The sequence below is a fragment of the Tursiops truncatus genome, chromosome 15 (assembly GCF_011762595.2).
Source record: "Tursiops truncatus isolate mTurTru1 chromosome 15, mTurTru1.mat.Y, whole genome shotgun sequence".
Classification (NCBI taxonomy): Eukaryota; Metazoa; Chordata; class Mammalia; order Artiodactyla; family Delphinidae; genus Tursiops; species Tursiops truncatus.
The window spans coordinates 63,153,850-63,171,457 of NC_047048.1; the positions used below are offsets into that span (position 1 = coordinate 63,153,850).

Consider the following 17,608-nt stretch of genomic DNA (forward strand, 5'->3'; position numbering starts at 1 on the left):
GCATGTATCTTTTTTTTTTTTTTTTTTTTGGCTGCGTTGGGTCTTCGTTGCTGTGCACAGGCTTTCTCTAGTTGCGGCGAGCGAGGACTACTCTTCCTTGCAGTGTGCATGCTTCTCACTGAAGTGGCTTCTCTTTTTTTTTTTTTTTTTTTTAATTTATTTTATTTATTTATTTTTGGCTGCTTTGTGTCTCCGTTGCTGCGCGCGGGTTTTCTCTAGTTGCGGCGAGTGGGGGCCACTCTTCATTGCGGTGCGCAGGCTTCTCATTGCGGTGGCTTCTCTCGTTTCGGAGTACGGGCTCTAGAGCGCAGGCTCGGTAGTTGTGGCGCACGGGCTTAGTTGCTCCGCGGCATGTGGGATCTTCCCGGACCAGGGCTTGAACCCGTGTCCCCTGCACTGGCAGGTGGATTCTTAACCACTGCGCCACCAGGGAAGCCCTGAAGTGGCTTCTCTTGTTGCGGGGCACAGGCTCTAGGCGCGTGGGCTTCAGTAGTTGTGGCACGTGGGCTTAGTTGCTCCACAGCATGTGGGATCTTCCCAGAACAGGGCTCGAACCCGTGTCCCCTGCATTGTCAGGAGGATTCTTAACCACTGAGCCACCAGGGAAGTCTGCATGTATCTTTTTGAATTAGTATTTTTGTTTTCTTTGTATAAGTACCCAGGAGTGGAATTGTTGGATATGGTAGTTCTATTTTTAGTTTTTTGAGGAATCTCCACACTGTTTTCCATAGTAGTGGACCAATTTACATTCCCACCAACAGTGAACAAGTGTTCTCTTTTCTCTACATCTTTGCCAACACTTGTTGTCTTATTTATTTATTTATTTATTTATTTATATATTTATGGCTGAGTTGGGTCTTTGTTGCTGGGTGCGGGCTTTCTCTAGTTGCAGCGAGCAGGGGCTGCTCTTCGTTGTGGTGCACGGGCTTCTCATTGCGGTGGCTTCTCTTGTTGCCAAGCACGGGCTCTAGGCGCATGGGCTCAGCAGTTGTGGCTTGCGGGCTATAGAGGGCAGGCTCAGTAGTTGTGGCACATGGGCTTAGTTGCTCCGCTGCATGTGGGATCTTCCTGGACGAGGGCTCGAACCCTTGTCCCCTGCGTTGGCAGGTGGTTTCTTAACCACTGCGCAACCAGGGAAGTCCCACTTGTTGTCTTTTTGATGATAGCCATTCTGACAGATGTGAGGTGATATCTCATTGTGGTTTTGATTTACATTTCCATGATGATTAATGATGTTGAGCATCTTCTCATGTGCCTGTTGGCCATCAGTTTGTCTTCTTTGAAAAAATGCCTTTTCAGATCCTCTACCTAGTTTTTAATCGGGGTTTTTTTTGATATTGAGTTGTATGAGTTCTTCTTTTTTTAACCCCTTATGGGATATATCATTTGCAAATATCTTTTCCCATTCAGTAGGTGGCCTTTTCATCTTGTTGATGGTTTCCTTCACTGTGCAAAAGCTTTTTAGTTTGATGTAGTCCCATTTGTTTGTTTTGCTTTTGTTTCCCTTGCCTGAGGAGACATATCCAAAAAAATATTACTACGACCGATGTCAAAGAGTGCACTGCCTTTGTTTTCTTCTAGAAGTTTCATGGTTTCAGGTCTTACATGTAAGTCTTTAAATATAAACAATTAAAAATTTTGAATTTATTTTTGTACATGGTGTGAGAGAGTAGTCCAGTTTGATTCTTTTACATGTGGTTGTCCAGTTTTCCTATGCAAAGCCTTCTAAACCAGGTAAGGTGAGTCCGTTATTAGCTATTGTATCAGCTCCAAATTTACCCTTCTGCTCTATGATTTCAGGGCTGAGACTCTGCAAACAATATTTCTCCTTTATATGCTGGCTCTCTGTTATGCTCTTCCAATAGAGAATACTAGAGTGATATCGCAAAGCTGGAGGAGGAAGGATAGAAGCCTACTTCTTACTTGCTTCCTATTTCTATCAGTTGCATCCCAGCAAAGTGTCTTAATTCCAGCAGTGGCAGTTCCCTCTCATTACAACAGCTGAATCAGTTTGCAGTTTTTCCAGCACTTCCAGAATCAGTATAGTGAGCACTGACTGCCCAGTGCCTCCTTCACACAGGCTTTGGTCCCAACCCCTCTGAGTTCAGAAACACAATCCCCCACCAAGCTGTGCCTCCTCTTCAGAGGTCTGTTTCAGTTCTGTTTGGCACCTCCTCTAAGTTTATGTGTTTTAATAATTTCAACCTCTTCCTTTTGTTTCCTCAGCCCTAAGGGTTGTAGATGTTCCTACAATTACTTTCATGATAGCTCAGATTTCTCCTCTCACTTCTTCAGTTATGTGGTTGACAACCCATTATATCAAATTGTTTCTCTTCAAATAACATGTGGTCTCTACCACCCTACATGACCTTGACTGATATATAAGCATCTGATATTTACTCTTCAAGGTCCAGTTCAAGTACTACCTTCTTTGTGTGTCTTTTCCCATTACCCTCAGTTAAAATTATCCTTCCAGTTAATTCTTTCTTTCTTTCATTCTTTCTTTCTTTCTTTCTTTATTTTTGGCTGTGTTGTGTCTTCGTTTCTGTGCGAGGGCTTTCTCTAGTGGTGGCGAGCGGGGGCCACTCTTCATCACGGTGCGTGGGCCTCTCACTGTCGCGGCCTCTCATTGCGGAGCACAAGCTCCAGACGCGCAGGCTCAGTAGTTGTGGCTTACGGGCCTAGTTGCTCCACAGCATGTGGGATCTTCCCAGACCAGGACTCGAACCCGTGTCCCCTGCATTGCCAGGCAGATTCTCAACCACTGTGCCACCAGGGAAGCCCCAGTTAATTCTTAATGCCTTTCTTAAGGTCTATAGGTTTTTGTTTTCATAATCATATGCCAAGTCACACCCATACACCTAATAACACCCCTCTGTGGCCCTACAATTACACTGAAACATCTTCACTCAGATTAATCCTGTGGATCGAACAAATTCACTTACCAATTCTAATAGGGAAGGGTAGGTGATAGAGCAGGTGGGAACAGACACGGGCTCTCATCTGTTCCCCTACATATTATAATTCTGTGCAATTTACTTATACTCGCAGTTAAGTTTGTTTCCCCAGCCTCACAGACTGCTCTGAGGATTAAGTAAAATAATATGGGGAAGATTAAGTAAGATAATGTATGTGGAGCACTTAGCATAGTGTCTGACTCACAGGAAACATTCAATAAACATGAGCTATATCTTTGCTATTAGTTTATGATTTATCCAGCTACGTCTACCAAGACCTTCTTTTTAAGTAAAAAACAATAATGCCTAATTACAGTTATCACACTCTCCTTTGCAGATTCCCCCTTTCTCTGTCTGTTACAGTTAACTGGCCTCTTTGCTGTCCCTTAAGTACCTAAGGTATGTCTGTGCTTCTTAGAGCCTTGACACTGCCCTCCAAGACAGACGCAGGTCTTGCTCCTTCCTATTTCCTTAAGGTCATAATCAGATGTTAACCTTCTCAGTGAGGCCTTCCCTGACCATCCTATTTAAAATGGTAGCGTGGAGGGACTTCCCTAGTGGTCCAGTGGGTAAGACTCTGTGCTCCCAATGCAGGGGGCCTGGGTTTGATCCCTGGTGGGGGAACCGGATCCCACATGCATGCCGCAATTAAGAGTTTGCATGCCACAACTAAGAAGCCCACATGCCACAATGAAGATCCCGCTTGCTGCAACTAACACCTGGTGCAGCCAAAATAAATTAAAAAATAAAATAAAATAAAATAAAATAAAATAAAATGGTAGCAGCTTCCCTGGTGGCACAGTGGTGAAGAATCCACCTACCAATGCAGGGGACACGGGATCGAGCCCTGGTCCGGGAAAATTCCACAGGCCATGGAGCAACTAAGCCTGTGCGCCACAACTACTGAGGCTGTGCTCTAGAGCCCGTGAGCCACAACTACTGAAGCTGGCACACCTAGAGCCCGTGCTCCGCAACAAGAGAAGCCACCACAATGAGAAGTCCATGCACCGCAAGGAAGAGTAGTCCCCGCTCACCTCAACTAGAGAAAGCCCGAGTGCAGTAATGAAGACCCAACACAGCAAAAAATAAAATAAATAAATTTATTTTAAAAAATAAAATGGTAGCGTGGGGACTTCCCTGGCGGTCCAGTGGTTAAGGCTCCAGGCTTCAAATGCAGGGGGTGTGGCAGGTTCCATCCCTGGTCGGGGAACTGGGATTCTGCATGCTGAGCGGTGCAGCCAAAAATAAATAAATAAATAAATAATAAAAAATAAAATGGTAGCGTGCCATACTTATTATCCCTTTTTTACTTTTCTCCATAGCACTTGTCATCATCTGACATACCATATATTTTATTTATTTATTTGTTCATCATCTATCTCCCACCATTAGACTTTTGAATTACATTAGACTATTTGAATTACAATTTAATTGTAATTCAAACTTCATGAAGGCTGAGATTTTTGTTTATTTTGTTTATTATTATATCCCCAGGGCCTGGAATAGTACCTAAGACTACTGATGGTGTGCTGATAAATTTGCTTTTAAAAAAAAGAAAAAGAGGGGCTTCCCCGGTGGTGCCATGGTTAGGAATCTGCCTGCCGACGTAGGGGACATGGGTTCAAGCCTTGGTCCAGGAAGATCCCGCATGCTGCGGAGCAACTAAGCCTGTGCACCACAACTACTCAGTCTGCGCTCTAGAGCCTGTGAGCCACAACTACTGAGCCCACCACGTGCCACAACTACTGAAGCCCATGCACCTAGAGCCCGTGCTCCACAGCAAGAGAAGCCACAGCAATGAGAAGCCACAGCAATGAGAAGCCCGTGCTCCGCAATGAAGAGTAGCCCCACTCGCCACAACTAGAGAGAGCCCCCGCACAGCAACGGAGCCCCAACGCAGCCGAAAATAAATAAATAAGGTAAATAAGTTTATTTTTTTAAAAAAAGAAGTCTGATGTATAGAGTTTGCCAATGTTCATAGTGTAAATATTTCTACTATGGCCTATTTTAACCTAGCAACTGTATATTTAATAATCAGCTCTTGCAAGCCAGTACAGGCTGGCTCCAGCATTCAGCTGTATGTCTGTGACATTGAGTGGGTTATTTAACCTGTCTTAAGTCTCAGTTTTCTCAGTGAAATATCTGTGGGATAATAATAGAACCTGCTTTATAAAACTGTGACAAAATTAAATGAGTTAATACAAGTAAAGCATATAAATCAGTGGCTGACACATAGTTTAATTTTATAATTTTTATTTTAATTATATATTTATTATGTGTACTTTTCTCCATATCCCACCAACAATGCTTTTTGCTATATTTTCCAATGTTTCTAACTGATTGAACAGGTCTATCAAGTTCTATGGCATTCTTTGATCCATGGTCACCTAGTTTGTTGGCTATGATTTGCTGATAACCAACAAGTATAAGATTTTTGCAAACGTTTCTCAAGATATTGACTTATTATTGTATTTCCCTCGTGTTCGTGACTATTCATTGATTTTTACCACTTGCCCATTGGCAATTCTCCTATAATGGAGTGGAATAGAGTCTCCCACTGAGGGTTTGGGGAGCAAAGAGGGGTCCAGGAAGCCTAATTGTGTATTCTACAGCACTTTCTCAATCTGTTCCAGAACTCTCAAATTGCCTGTATCTCCCTGCCTTGAAAATGTCTGTTTGTAAAGATGTTTGTGTTTTATTTCCTTTAGGAAGTTGGTCTTGATCCTGCCCACCCTTGTTAGACTCAATCAGTCCCTCATTATTTCTCCTCTTAGACTGTAATTCAACTTCATTGCTTATACTTTTGCCTTCACTACCAGATTGTGAGCTACTCTGGGAATATCAGCTGCTTCTCCTTTATCTCTACCCGCCAGCTCCTAACATCCTGCCTGGAATGTGCTGGTTGTGTAACTACTGTTTGTTGAATTAGTTGGTATTGCTTTGAAGATGCATCAGTACAGAGCCAAAGTGAGGAAGGATGAAAGAACTTCTCAGAAATAAAGTACATTGCCCAATGACAATTAAGTCTAGAACAAGCAGGCCATGTTCTTACACAGACAGGAATTCTTCATGATTTGAAAGTGGGCTGTGTGGGCAAGTTGCAGAGTCAGAGGAGATTCCATTGGAAAGATTGATAAGGGCTAATTTGTGAAGAGGTTTCCATGCTCTGCTAAGAACAGTAGCAGTGGTGTGCTGCAGCATACTCATACCAGCTTATGAGTAAATTAATAAGTGTCCAGGAATTTTGTGAGCCAGTTGATCTCATATTAGTAGTCTTAAATCAGCCACAGTGTGAGTATTTATACTACAGATATCACAAATGTTACAAATCAACCTTTTCTTTTTTTCTCAGAGAGCTAGTTGTTCATAGACCACTGAAAAGTTTTGGACATCACATTAAAAAGGTTGTTAAATCTCATAAGATTGTTATAAAGATTAAATGAGAAAATACATATGTAAAGTATTTAGAATGCCTGGTGTAATGGAAGCACTCCAAAAATATTATTTAGTATTATCATTCATGCAAAATATTAAGCACCAGTTTTATGCTGGGTAGCATTCCATGCGCTGGGGATATAGCAATAAAGAAGACAAAGTCCCTGCACTCAAGAATTTCAAATTCTAAAGATATGAAACAGATTATTAACAGAAAAATAAATATGTAATATACTGGGTGGTGATAAATGCTTTGAAGAAAAATAAATGAGATTAAGGGAGATAGAGAAAGACAGGATACTGTTTTATTTAGGGTGGTAAGGAAAGCCTCTATGATAAAATGACCCTTGAACAGAGATCAGAAGGAAATGAGGTGCTCAGTCTTATGGGTATCTGGGGATAGATTTTTCCAGGCAGAGGGAACAGCAAGTATAAAACCCCAGGGAGATGTGAGATTAGTGTGTTCAAGAAAAAGCAAGGATGCTAGCGCAACTGGAGTGAGCAAAGCAGAGAGAACAGAATTTGAGGTCAGAGAGCTGGGGAACACAAGAGGCGGATCAAGAATGGCTGGTAGGGCTTCCCTGGAGGCACAGTGGTTGAGAGTCCGCCTGCCGATGCAGGGGACATGGGTTCGTGCCCCGGTCTGGGAGGATCCCACATGCCACGGAGCGGCTGGGCCGCTGAGCCTGCGCGTCTGGAGCTTGTGCTCCGCAAGGGGAGAGGCCACAGCAGTGAGACGCCCGCGTACCGCAAAAAAAGAGAGGAAAAAAAAAAAGAATGGCTGGTAGGTAAAGATTTTGAATTTACTTTCAGTTAGAGAAGGCACAACATTATAAGGGTTTGTGCAGAGGAGTGGATGATTTGACATGCTTTTAAAGGGTCACTTTGCTTATTATTAGTATTATGTTAGAATGGCAACTTGAATAGTTTGTAGAATTGGCCAGATTGGAGAGAGTTTGAGAACAGGGGAACTAGAGGAGTCTCAACTGAGAATTGGTGAGTTCAGGATTAATAAGCATGAGACCTGGAGTTAAACTGTCTGTGTTTAAATTATTCTTAGCAATGTGACCTTAGATGAATAACTTAACTTCTCTGGGCTTCCATTTCTTCAACTGCAAAATGATGATAATACATAGGACCTCTCTTCATGGGTTATTGTCAATATTAAATGAAATAATTCATGTAAACGGCTTAGTACAGTGCCTAGCAAACAATGAATGTTCAATAGATATTGTCATTGTTTTTTTTTCCAAAAGGGATAAAAATTTGAAGTAGAATAGGAAGGGGAGACAGGCAAAGGTGAGTGTGGTGTGCAGGGGTAAAAGGAAAATTTGGAAACTCTATAGGAAATAAAAATATAACTTATTTCTCCAACTGGCCTTTGAAAAGTCAGAGGTTTTACCCCTGTCTTCCCTGGTGGGAAGACACAGGCTCTCTAGGGTAGGAAGAGTTCAAAGTGTGTAGAATCCAGCTCTCTATGTATTCATAAGATTTCAACATTTGGGGTTTTATGGCACCTTTAGTTTCTACTTTAGCCAAGTTTCTGTCTTTATTTTACTTCCTACAATTGTAGGAGTGGGAAGTGGAAGGGTGATGATTCAGCATGTAGGGTAAATAAATCTTTGAAAAGCATAAAGGCCTTAAAAGTGCTTATGAAGTAGCAAGGAAAAAAAAAAGACAGTGATATAGGCAAGGAAAACAAGGGTAGTGGAATAAGGTGTGACTGTACCTGTGATTACCCGTTTTTCCATAATTGTCATCCAACGACTTTTTTGGAGGTACTATTTAGAGCGTGGAATTTGGAATCTAGATTGGACTTCAGTGACTTTTTTTAGGCCCAGGGGAACTGTGAGCTGGGTTGGGTAGGGTGATGTCAAGGAGGTTAGATTTCAAACTAACAAATGTGCAACAACTGAGAAGCAGGGGAGAGATTTTGGGTCTTAGTGAGTCAATAAGCAGGTAAGAAGGAGTCCAGAGGGGTGTGAGGGGCAGAGCATCAATTATCAATGTTCTTCACCTCCCCCCTACCTTTTTTAATCTCAAATGTGCATAATTGTACCAATACATTCAATCACACATTTGCTTCTTGGCACACAATTTCCATTAAGCGAAACACAGCCCCAGATTTTCCTCTTTTTCCTTTTTTGAATGTACAAGGCTGTTTATTGAAGCATTGTCTGTAAGCAACTGGAAACATCATTGTGAAAGATCATCAGTAAGCCAATTGTTTATTGCAACATTGTTTATAAACATTGGAAACAAAGTGAATGGTCCCTCTTTGAGTTATTCTTCCTTAGCCTCCATTCCCTGTCTCATTTCCCTGAGACCATCCATGTGTAGATATATATTCATGGATAGAATTTTTTTATGTTGTTGAATTTATAGTATTTTCCTTAATGGCTTGTCCTTTGCGTGTCTGATAGATATTTACCCCTACATCAAGATCATCAAGATAATTGCTAATACATCTTTTTTAAAGACACATAGTGGGAATTCCCTGGTGGTTCAGTGGTTAGGATTCAGCGCTCTCACTGCTGGGCCCTGGGTTCAATATCTGGTTGGGAAACTAAGATCCTGCAAGCTGTATGGTGGGGCAAAAAAAAAAAAAAAAAAAAAAGACACATCGTGATGACTTGTGTGACATACATGGTTGTGGAAGTGGGTTGTACACATTCCTAGCTGGATAACTGGAATATCACTCATTTCACTATCAAGAATGCATGTAAGTGAGAATAACATTATGGGAATAATCTTGAAAGCATTTCTATTTCCTAAGCTATAAATAAATTGCAGATTTTAAGTGTTACAAGTAAAGATGACTTGTAACACATCTTGCAACTGTGGAGTTATATTTTGAGGGAATCTATAGCGGGTAACTTGCAATTTCTATCAAAATTATAAATGCAGGGCTTCCCTGGTGGCGCAGTGGTTGAGAGTCCGCCTGCCGATGCAGGGGACATGGGTTCGTGCCCCGGACCAGGAAGATCCCACATGCCGCGGAGCGGCTGGGCCAGTGAGCCATGGCCGCTGAGCCTGCGTGTCCGGAGCCTGTGCTCCACAATGGGAGAGGCCATAACAGTGAGAGGCCCGCGTACAGCAAAAAAAAAAAAAAAAAAAAAAAAAAAAATGCATGTACCCCTGTGGTTCAGTTCTCCCATATCAGAGAATAGACTACAGTTCTGTCTGCACACGAGTTGAACTATTTCTAAATGGAACATAGTTTTTAAATTGCCAGGTATTGGAAATAACCCAAATGTCCTTAAATAGGGGACTGATTAAGCAAGTTTTAGTATATCCACACAAGAAATACTATGTAGCAGTAAAATAAAACAAGATAATAAGAAAGTTATTTTTATACCATTGTACAAAATGTACAAGGTGTCCAAAGTGTGTTTAGTGACAAAATTAGGGTGGAGAACACCATGTATCAATGCTTTCTTTTGTGTAAAAAGTTCAAAATATATTTGAACTTATATTCAGCTTTGCTTATACTCATACAGAAATACTGAAAGGATTCATAAGAAAGTAAGAGTTGGTGGTGCAGTGGTGAGGACCCAGTGCTTCCACAGCAGGGGGCATGGGTTCCATCTCTGGTGCAGGAGCGAAGATAGGAGCAGTTACCAATGGAAACAAGACAAATGAGGAACAAAAATTTGAGGGAGACTTTGTATTGTATACCTTTTGTATAATTTCTGGAATTCAAATCATGGGACAGCATGACTATTTAAAATTAAATTACAAGAAATCTGGGGAGTGAACTGGAGTCTAGCAGATTTTTAGAGATTGTTTCTTTAATTGACTTCTTTATAGCTTCCATTCCAGTAGTCTCTGGGGCTAAACTCCTCCCCCTTTCTCTTTATCTCTAAACTGACAAAAGTTTCAACCCACAAGAAACAAGTATTAGTATGCTTAAATTACAGGGAACAGTGCTAGGTACTGGGACTCCCAAGGAACAAAGGAGAACAGAACATAGTCCCTGCCCTTGAAGTGGTCCAGATGGATTTTATCACTCTCTTTAGTGGCTATAGCAAGAATAAAAATAGTCCTTCTCTCCCCGCCCCTACCCCCTCCATATAATCTTGCAAAACGCTGGAAATATATTGGAATTCCTACTTAATTCTCCTCCCCCTCACTTGGAGAACAGTAAGGCTTGAGGAGCTCAGTAACTTTCCGTCAGGCCCAGATTGGAGAGACCTCAGACCAGGGCAAAGACTCAACCCACTTCCCTTGGGCCCCTGGTGCCTTGTGGAGGTTCTTGGACCTCAGATGCTGCTGTGACTGTGGTTTCCGACTTCCTGAGTTCTCACACTCAGCTTGGTGCTGCAGATGTCATACCCCTGTTCCTGCTTTGGAGACTGACATGCTCAGGCTTGGTGATACTCTGAGTACATGGGATCTGTGGGTGTGAGTCACAGCCAAGGGGCTTGCTTTTCTGTTTTAGTTTTCCCCTTTTCCCTTGACAGACTAATTGTAAATGCCTTGGGGTTGCATAAGGGCAGAGTATAAAGGTTTGCTGGGTAGAGGTTGAGAAAGATCAGTTTTCTAATTGAATATCCTATCTCAGTTCTTTAATTCTGCTTTTCTTTAGCTAGGGACATTGAATACTCTAGACAATGAATCTAGTAAGAAAGCAATTGGAAAATCATTTATTTAGAACTATGCAGTTTACAGTACACTCTCACATGTTATTTAACTTAATCGTGACAATTCTGTGAATGAGGGTAAATATCATCCCATTTTACAGTTGAAGAAAAGTGATGCTTAGGGAGAGAAGGGACACTTCCATGCAGATATTGAATATCTCTGGTGCTACAGTATATTCTCGTGTGTATGTAGGGTTTCATTGTGGAGCTGTCATCTTATGTGCTGGGACCACAGTTCTGAAATGGTTGGAGAGATTCTACTCTCTGGAGTTGAGGCTGCTGTACATTCATTCTATCACTTGTTCACTCAATCACAACTATTAATTGAATGCCTATCTAGACAAAGATTCTAGGTAAGAAAGAATTGGGAGGTTGAGGCCAACTACTAGTGAAATGCTGGGGAGGGCCTTAAGGCAGAATAATGGAAGCTGCTAAAGAGGCAATGGTGAGACCTGGAGTTTAGACCAGAACTTTTCAAACTGGGATTCTGTGACTAGCAGCCCAGGACTGTTCAGTTCAGAAGCAAGCAAACCAGGTTTCCGCAGTGTTTTTTTGTTTATTTTATTTTTTTTTGGCTGCTTTGCGTCTTCGTTGCTCCACGCAGGCTTTCTCCGGTTGTGGTGAGCAGGGGCTACTCTTCGTTACAGTGCGCGGGCTTCTCATTGCAGTGGCTTTTCCTGTTGTGCAGCATGGGCTCTGGGCGCACGGGCTTCAGTAGTTGTGGCACTCGGGCTCAGTAGCTGTGGCTCGCGGGCTCTAGAGTGCAGGCTCAGTAGTTGTGGCGCATGGGCTTAGCTGCTCCGGGGCATGTGGGATCTTCCTGGACCAGGGCTCGAACCTGTGTTCCCTGCAGTGGCAGGCGGATTCTTAACCACTGCGCCACCAGGGAAGCCCTCCACAGGTTTTTTAATCAGGAAAAGCTTAACTCCCAAGGTATTTCATTCATACTTGTATGAAGTTATTTTTGTCTGGCCAGCATCAGTCCTCCCCCTCTCTTTTCATTTGGGGGGATATCCTTAGGGGCAAATCGTTTCTCTCTTCCCCTGGCAGCCTAGACTAATCCATGTGACCTGAGATTGACCAATCAACATCAGCTCCCCGCCAAGACTTTGCCTCTTGAGTGAGTGACTCAAAGACAAAGGGATGTTAGGATTGAATCCCAGCTGTGATGTGTGGTGCTGCTGGCTGCAGAAGCTGCTGTTCCTTGCTGGAGCTGCTCTGTGCTGCTTATTTTCCAAGGCTGCCCTCCTGTGCATGCTCTGGGCCCCCAAACATCCTTGTAATACATGTTTCTTTTGTTTGTACTTGCAACAGTGTCCATGTTTGTATTTGCAACAGACAAAAAGAATTTTAACTTACAAATTGTGATGATTTCTTTACCAAGATGTAAACTCCTTGAGAGCAGGGCCTAAATCTCATTCTGTTCTGTGTCTTTTTTTTTGGCTGCACTGCCAGCATGTGGGATCCGACCCACCAGAGATCAAACCCGTTGCCCCTGCAGTGGAAGCACGGAGTCTTAACCACTGGACCGCCAATGAAGTCCCCTGCTCTGTGTCTTTGATGCTCAGCTCAAGCCTGGGTCTCTATATATGCAGGTTGAATAAGTAAAGAAACATGTTATATTTGTATGGGGCTATGGATTCGTGGCATGACTTCGGTTGCGGGGCAAAAAAATTCTCTGTATGCTACAATAGCCACTAAAATCTGAGCAATTTCATGTTAATAAACATAAACCCAGAGGATCCTGGGAAGGTCCTTTCTTCCTGTATCTGAGCCCTTATCCGAGTTCATGTAGGTACTTTTGGTCCTCAAATTCCAGAAGGTGTTTTAAATTTTTTAAAAAATATGGAACACTTCGGGCTTCCCTGGTGGCGCAGTGGTTGAGAGTCCGCCTGCTGATGCAGGGGACACGGGTTCGTGCCCCGGTCCGGGAAGATCCCACGTGCCGCGGAGTGGCTGGGCCCGTGAGCCACGGCTGCTGAGCCTGCGCGTCGGGAGCCTGTGCTCCACAACGGGAGAGGCCACAACAGTGAGAGGCCCGCGTACCGCAAAAAAAAAAAAAAAAAAAAAAAGGAACACTTCACTAATTTGCATGTTATCCTTGGGCAGGAGCTACACTAAACTTCTCTGTATGGTTACAACTTTTGTGTATGTGTTGTCAAAGTGTGTACAGCTGAACATTTTGTCCCTGGTTTCCTAGAAGTTCTCCCTAAGCACTGCCCTCTGCCCTGACTACATCAGCTCAGGAAATCCTCTCTTCAGCCTCCAGTCCAGATTTGAAAAGACCACTTCTGTGGAGCCAGGTCATTAAAGAAGAATCTACTTGTTATTTTCAATTATCATTTTCCCCCCCAAATATTCTCTTTCCTTTCATTCCTTCCACAGATACATAATGAGCATCTACTATTTGTCAGGTTCTGACAATTCAGTAGATACAAGATAGTTCCTAACTCTAATTTTGGGGAAAAAGACAAATAAAACCAAGAGAACAAACAAATTAAATAATTACAAACTATGTTAAGTGCTCTGATGAAAATGAACAGTGATAAGGTAGAGAGCAATTTTCCTGTACGAGGCAGGAGATCAAGGGGAGCACTTTCTAGCTAATGTAGTCAAAGAGGACCTCACCGAGAAGATGACAAACTGAAAGCTGTTAAAGGGTTAGTTTTGTAAAAAGCAACAGCCTAGTCAATGGCCCAGTGCCTGGACAGAGCTTGGAGAGAACCATAGAAATGATAGCAAGTCAATGTAGCCAGAGAAATAGCAAGGGTGGAGGATGTGATGGAGAGATTGGTTGTTCTAAGCAGGGCAGTGACATGATTACATTTACATTTAAAAAGTGCAATCTAGGTGCCCTGTTTTTCCAAAGTAAAATAAAGTCATTATTGCCTTCCTAAATAACAAATGTTAAGCATTCCTCTTTGGAACTTCCCAAGTCCCACTGGGAAAACATCTCAGACCCTTGGGGGGTGGCTGCAACTCCGACCTGGTCCCCTGAGGCAGAATACTGCTCCTCTCCACACCAGCAATTGGAATCCCTTCCTAGGAGCTAATGAAGTGAAGTGGAGTGGGGGGGGGGGGATGAGTGCAAAGGCCCTGAGGCAGAAAGGAACCTGGCTTGTTTGAGGACTTGAAAGATGCTGAGAACTGAGAATGTGGGGGAGCTGAATGCGTGCCAATGTGAGAGAGGAAAGTTAGGTACAGACTCTGAAGAGCCTGGCACACAGTGAAGGTTTAGATCTTAATCTGAAGAACAGCGGGCAACGGGCTTTGAGCAGGGGATGGCTGTGAATATAGTTGCGTTTTGAAAAGCTCCCGCTGTCTGAGTGTGAATGGATTGGAAGAGGAAAGAGTAATTGGGTGGAGAGGACAACCATCATCTAGGAGAGAGGTGATGGTGGACTAGACTGGAGTGCTGGCAGCAGGATACAGAGAAGTAGGAGGCTTCGAGATGCATTCAGGAGGCAAAATTAACAGGTGATGGATAGTGTCCAGTCCTGGCCTTCGTGTGATCACAGTGGATACGAGTGAGAGGGGACTTCGTGCTCCGGACCCGGGAGAAGGCCTGTTCCCGCGCGTCAGGGCAGTGGGCGTGTCCCGCCCGAGCCGTCGCCACGGTGATCGGGTGGGGCGGGGCCGAGGGCGGGGCAGCTGAGGCGCTGCGTCACTCGGTGGAGTCGATGGTGCGTGTGTGTGGGGGGCGGGGGATACGCTGGGCGCGTCCCCGGGGTCACGTGGTGCGCAGCACGCAGAGTCCTTCAGTCGGTTGGACCCGGAGCGGAGCAGCCGGAGCGGGGCTGTGAGGTGAGCTCGCGGCAAGGCGCGGCGAGGTGAAGCCGGTTGGCTGGGGCAGGGTCGGGTCGGGCCGGGCCCGCGTCGCGCGCGTGCCGTGCTGGCGGGATCGGTGACGGACGCCACCACTGCTCCGGTCTCCTACCCGGCCCCGCTCCCCGCCTGGCCCGGCTCGCCCAGCCCGGAGGGAGGCCCGGGGACCGCTGCTGAGAGCGTGGCGGGCGTGCGGGCGGCGCCCAATCCCTAGGGCTGCCCGTAGGAGTGACGGTGGCTGCGGCCAATCAGCGACTCCCGAGGGGGCTGGGCCGCGGGGTGCGGGGCCCGGGGCGCGGAACGGGCCGTGTTGGGGGTGGGGTGTAAGCGCTAGGGCCGGAGCCTGAGCTGTGTGGCCCTCGAGAGCTACACAAGCAGCCCCTGCAGTTGCCTTGTGCTTTGGGAACGCGTTTTCTTTTACTGACTCTTTTATCCTGTTCTGGGGAGCACACCCCTTTCTCAAGCGCCAGACTATGGGAGTGTCCCCTTTCTCTATAGTTTTTAGAAAATGTGGTCGGTGCACCCCGTTTCTTCAGCTCCAGCCCTGGGATGTTATCTAAATTTCCAAAGCCTGCCCAACTAAGGATGTATCCCTTGACCCACGACCCCCAAACTGGGAGGACACTACCTTTTCGAGCCTCCAGTCTGAGTAAGCATCCCCTTTCAAATTTTGGGGTTCTTCCCATTAGCGAGTCTTAAATCTGGGGTCCAATAACCAAAGTTTTTTTGGTACTTATATTCGCACAAAATCGAGGAAGAATTCCCTTTTCCAGGCTCCAAATCTGGCAACGTGCTTTCCAGAATTTCTTAAATTTAGGGGCCAGTTCCTTTCCCTGCTCTTTCAAAATCTGGGAGTGCACCTCATTTCCAGAGTCTACCGAAAATGAGATCCAAATCCTGAAATTTTAGGATACGTATTTGTATTTACACAAGGAAATTCACTACTTTTTCCAGTCACTGTATTCTTGCGGTTGCACCGTTTTTCATGAGTTCTCTAAGTCCGACTACCTTATTTCCTGGGGGAGACTTTTCATATCTGAAAGTGTATTTGTTTCCTGTGCCCTCCAGATGTACAGCATGCACTACTTTTGGTTACACAATTCTCAGGGTGCAGCAACCTTCCTGGTGCTTGTTAAATCTGGGACGGCGCACCTTTTTTCTGAGTTTGTTCATTTCCATACGATGGTACAAGGTTCTTGAGCTTTTTTGCCATCCAAGATATTTTCTTTCCTCAGCTTCCTTACCTCTTTGGAACCCCTTTTCCCTTTAGGTGCTCTCCCTGTCAGAGCAGTGCACCTATTTCCTCTTCCTTCCTCTGGTGAATAAATATCTTCAGCACCACACTTTCTCTGCTTCTGGGGCCTTTTTTCTGTGCACACTTCCTAGTCTAACCTCCTGAAGTCCCCTCCCCCTAGGGGAGGATCTCCCCGCCCATCCTAAAGGGGATGCCTGCATGTTGTCTCCCATGTGTCTCCTTTATCTTTTACTTTTCTGCTAACAGGAGCTCTTTTCTCTTGGCTTGCCCTATCCCCGGGCATTTTTCTGGTTTCTTTCTTTCTTTGGACACTGCTCTGCTTATTGGTGGCTGTAAAGATTTTCCCTTTTCCTCCCCTTGCTCTGGAAGTGGCTTCAAGTCCAGGGCTGCTTGACTCCCCAGCGCTGGATTTAAACTAGAAAGGAATCCCCTTGCATTTCTTTGGTTATTCACAGCGCTCTTAATCCTCCTGGTGGTTTGCTTCCTATAAGATTCTGGTTAGATGGGTACTGTTTTCTCCTTTGCTTTATTTCCCTTCGTTGGAAAAAAACAAAACCAAAAAACCCTCGAGATTCTTTAGTCTTGCTTCCAACTCATACGCTTCCTCCCTACATTGGCTTTTTTCCTTCCTTTTATCAAGAAAGGAGGTCATTTGGAGGAATCTCTTGGTCACTCTTTTTTTGTTGTTGTTTCTGGGGGAGAAGTGGGAGATGGATATTTACCTCTCCCCGTAATCCTCTCACTTATCTGCCAAGCCTTGCCCCCAACTCCCTCCTTAAAATCTGCAAATGTCTGAGACCTCTCCTCTCCTAAGAGCCTCTCAGTAGGTTCTTTCTTTTGTATTTCCCTCTGTCTTTCCAGATCTTACTCAGGGCTTCTCAGCGGGAACGAACCAGATTAATTTCTCCACAGCTGGAATCTCAAGTGCTTATGGGATAATGACACCTCTGACCTTTCTCCCTTTCGGGAAGTACTTGAGTGTGCAGCTGTATGAGGCCTCAGTGCGGGAGAGAGTTTGAGCCCGAGAAGCTACCCTGGCAGGACAAGGCAGAAAAATACTGCATTTTCAGGACCACGTCCTTCTGAATCTCATTTGAAGATTGGATGTTTGCCAAGCACCTGCTTCTTAGGGATGCTGGGGGATTTAATGATACTCCTAGGAACCTGTAGGAATTAATGGGGCTTTTGGTGAAGTGCTCTGAACTCAGTGTTGGAACTTGAATAAAATGAATCATTATTGTATTTTCAGAACAACTAAGCTGTTTTAAATTTCATGTGCATGAAAATGCTAGAACTGTGTTATTTCAGGAAGTGAAATGGATCCCACATTTATATCATGTGGTCATTAGTAAGTACCAAATTCATTAAAAAGCGTTGGAGGTCTGTCTGAGCAGTACCTAATAAAATATGGTATACAGAAAGTGAACAGGTACTTTGTCTCTTATTTGCCTGTTTGGTACTCTATCTGTGTAGTGCTATATATATAGTCCACC

At 44.3% G+C, this 17,608-nt stretch overlaps 1 protein-coding gene and 1 non-coding gene across 7 annotated transcripts in view; one reads left to right on the forward strand and one right to left on the reverse strand.

Annotated features, from left to right (window-relative positions):
- Positions 1 to 13,099: 13,099 nt before the first annotated feature.
- On the reverse strand, positions 13,100 to 13,206 carry LOC117308408 (U6 spliceosomal RNA). Its single transcript, XR_004522387.1, has one exon. It is a non-coding gene; the product is annotated as a U6 spliceosomal RNA (small nuclear RNA).
- Positions 13,207 to 14,690: 1,484 nt separating this feature from the next.
- The window catches only part of PHF20 (PHD finger protein 20), a 133,523-nt gene continuing 130,605 nt past the window's right edge, over positions 14,691 to 17,608 (forward strand). The window contains exons 1-2 of one of the 6 annotated variants that reach the window (XM_019950833.3): positions 14,719 to 14,839; positions 15,359 to 15,509. The gene's annotated coding sequence lies outside the window, so the exon portion shown is untranslated. The other 5 variants (XM_073792939.1, XM_019950835.3, XM_019950834.3 and 2 more) reach the window with 5 other exon arrangements.